The sequence below is a fragment of the Mauremys reevesii genome, linkage group 6, assembly GCF_016161935.1.
Source record: "Mauremys reevesii isolate NIE-2019 linkage group 6, ASM1616193v1, whole genome shotgun sequence".
In the NCBI taxonomy this organism is placed as follows: Eukaryota; Metazoa; Chordata; order Testudines; family Geoemydidae; genus Mauremys; species Mauremys reevesii.
The window spans coordinates 43,412,094-43,415,637 of NC_052628.1; the positions used below are offsets into that span (position 1 = coordinate 43,412,094).

The 3,544-nt window shown below is 41.6% G+C and overlaps 1 long non-coding RNA gene across 1 annotated transcript in view; it reads left to right on the forward strand.

Moving 5' to 3' along the window:
* Positions 1-785: 785 nt before the first annotated feature.
* Positions 786-3,544, forward strand: part of LOC120408412 — a 40,167-nt gene continuing 37,408 nt past the window's right edge. The window contains exons 1-2 of the long non-coding RNA XR_005600678.1: positions 786-949; positions 1,657-1,694. This is a non-coding gene — a long non-coding RNA (uncharacterized LOC120408412). The remainder of the gene's footprint in view (positions 950-1,656; positions 1,695-3,544) is intronic.

Below are 3,544 nucleotides of genomic sequence, written 5' to 3' on the forward strand. Positions count from 1 at the left end.
TTCATTTTAGGGTTCATGCAGGTGAAAAGGTGACTCCCCTCTTCCTCCAATCCCAGCTGTTACACGTATGCACCCCTACGTAAATCTATAATGAAGTGCGCTTTTTTGTATTTCTTTTTGTTAGCAGGTATTAATTAAAAGTGTCTTTATGACTGAATAAATCATTAATTGTTTTCCAGGTCTACTTTACTGCCTCGTTACAAGAACTTATTGTGTCCACTGGATTATTATTATTTATTATTTTTTAGAAAAAATGCATATGTGCCTAATCAAACACTTTATAACAAAAGCAGTAATTACCTCCTGTAATTATCATGGTCCTTATTTATAAAAAATGTGAGAAAATGTCGAGTATTAAAACGTGAAAGAAGCTATTAATCAAACCTTTACACCTTCTTTAACTCAGGCGTGATGGTGGGTATTATCATAAATCTACTCTGATAGTAACACAAGAATAATGAGTTCAGTAATGATAGCGATGATGATGATAATGATTTTAACCAACAAAGAATGGTGTAGATTTATTGCTAATAATGTGGTACAGGAACCTCTTCATTAAAATTACCTATATGTACTCCTCACTATTGAAAAGGAGATTACAAAGAGTAGTTTTGTGTATTATTGCACCTGCAAGCAGTAGCTAAAGATCTGCTTTGATTATTGCTAAAGGCCATGGCCCTGGGGGGAAGGAGAGGTTCTCTTTTAATTGAACAGCCAATAGGGCCTGAGTATATTACTTTCTAGGTAGGCAAACACATCAGGCACAAACCCCGATGAACGGGCCTTAAACTAACTTAGAGTTAACATTGGTCTTGTTTTAGTTAGCCAGCTGTGTCTAGGTGTTGCAGCTTCTGTGATGAAAATGCATCCATTTTGTGAAGTCTCCATGATAAAAGGGATGCGAACCTCAAAATAGACAGGCTGGTAAACCTCAGCATAGGCTGGAGGGGTGAGTTAAGGATAAAGGTTCCTCCTGAATTCCGAATTTCTTGACTTATGGGAGTTTAAGAGTAGACCAGAATATATTGTGTGCAAATGACCTTTTATAACGGTGGGAAGAGGAGGGAGGAGAGATCATGGAAAGTATGAATCAGGCAGCTTTAAAATGTGCATATACCTGGGCCATTATAGTTCCCAGCATAAATCAGTATTTAGGGACTTAATAGACAACAGGATTTATCATGTCTGCGACTACCTGTATAGTAAATGCATGGATTACTCCTTACACTAGGGATTACACATGGATTACTCACATTTTCTTTGAAACGCGTATTTAGTGTGCGTGCACAGTCACCCGCGTTTCTTAATGAAAGCACGTTTATTACACAAACCCCTTAGAAAGATGCTGTTTTATATGACATTTACTATTTTAAAAATGAAGTTGTGCTTAGTGATATAATATGAAATGTTCTCAGATTTTGGGGGGGAAATACAACAACAAAAGCACGTCTGTCCAGCCTTGGTCCCCTAACTTGTTTTTGTCAAGTCCTACAGCCTTGAATTTAAGGGGGTGTAAATGTAAATATTTCTATCGTGCGCCTATATCAACACATTTATTGTAGCCCCTGAAGTTACATCCCAAGTGTTCAGCTGTCTATTAAAAGAGGCAATTTAATTATATTTTAGAATCCTTCATTTGGTACATATCTATTTCAGGAATATCAACCTTAAAAATGAGGATAAAATTGATTCAGGTAAGATGCGGTTAATATAATAGTGACATAATTACTTTTGTATATAATAAATAATCCATCAGTAGTATTTTAACCTTGGTTATGAGTTATGAAATCAGTGTATGGGCCAATTAGCGACATAGTTTTTTTTAACTAAGACACTATAAACACCGGTTTTAAATGTCCTAATTAGTAACTTGCTCATTAATTAACTTTCTGATTAATTGTGTAGCAATCTAATTTGTAGATGAGGCACTTAAACAGTGATACCTTGTAACTCTTTCATCTGTCTTTAAAATTCATCAGGAAGATGCAGTTTTGCATCCAGTTGGAGTCCAGCTTTGAAATGCGCTGTTATAGAAAGCGGGATGATAGCTAGGTGCCATTGTTTAAAGTTTTCTCTTTGTCGGTGGGCCAGCACAACTCTGAGAAATACACATTAACTAGGGCGAAAGGACCCGTTTTAGAAGTGGAATATATACATTTAATATACCATTGCAAGAAGATGCGACTTGTTTTGTATTGTCTCCCCAAATCTACCGTGTATAGTAGGTTACCATAGAATTTGTGTTCAAAATAGTTCTCCCCTTTCCGCCCCCACCATTCTTCTTCTAACAGCATATGATTTAGAAGGGATGATTTAATATACTGGACAATAGGATAATGGTGGGACTACATTTAAATCACAGCCTGCCTGGTATTGTAATATCCCATGGCTTTTCTATTAGCATCAGAAAGCACGGCAGTGTCTGATTTGCCATGTTTTCCACCAGAGCTATTGTGGCCCGGGTTTGTCTTCGGTCCCATCCTGCAAAAGCCTTTAGCCCTTATGGCAGATCATTCTCTAAGTGAATAGAGATGAAGGCAGGGATATTAAGTGACTCTATAAAACATCCCGGACACAATTGTGTGATTGATGGAGGACAAAGTGGGAACAGCAGGACACAGAATCCTGGGAGAAGCAGCCCTGTCAATGCGAGAAACCCATCTCTGGAAACAGCTTCTCCTGGTGGAGTTTGCAGTCTATTTGTATGAGTAATCAGCTGAGCCCCCTCTCTGTCAGCCGTGTTTACTCACTGATTTTCTCAACAAGACAACCATTGACACTGGATGGATGGGGCTAATCTGGCGCAGAACTGGCGGCTTTGCAGAGGCTACAGGTCGAAAATAGAGCGCCGTGCCAGCTTCACCTCGCCTAATCTAGCGGCTAATATTTATTAGAGCCAATTTATACCGCTGCTCTCGCGAAGAGCAAGGAAAGACCCGGGTGCAATTAATAACATGAGCAACAACAATGGCCAATCAGCCACACAAAATACAGGGGCTGGGGGTGGGCTGAAATCGACAACCCAAAACTGCATCTCAGCGCCTCCCAAGAAATCCGCGTGTCCCCTTCCCTCTCCCCGCAAGTCTGGGTGTCAGACCCGTTCGGAATAGCTACGGCTGCTAATAATAATCCCAGTAGTTAGCAAGGCAGATTTGGGTCCCTTCTAGCAGCCGTCCATTGAACATGCCGCTATGTACCGGGCATTGTGTTTTACCGGGGGGGAGGGGCTGTCTGAGCCTGGGTGTCTGGGGGAGGGGGACGAATAACCCTCTCCCACCCCGAACAGGACTGCAGCCACACATGCAGAGTGGCGGTAAATATTAGCTGGATGTGTCTTTCTGGCCCAAAGGTTGCGCGGAGACAGGCTGGGGCGGAGGGGGAGAGGCGGTGGCGGGCTGTGCTGGGCGGGATATCTCTTTCTGTGCGCTCGGGCTCGGGCTGGAATAGGGGAAGATGACAGGCTAATATTGGAAATGTCTGTTACCTAACAGTCGCGGTTCTAACTTTATGCTGTGCGGAGCCGATCACGAGGAGGGGACGGAGC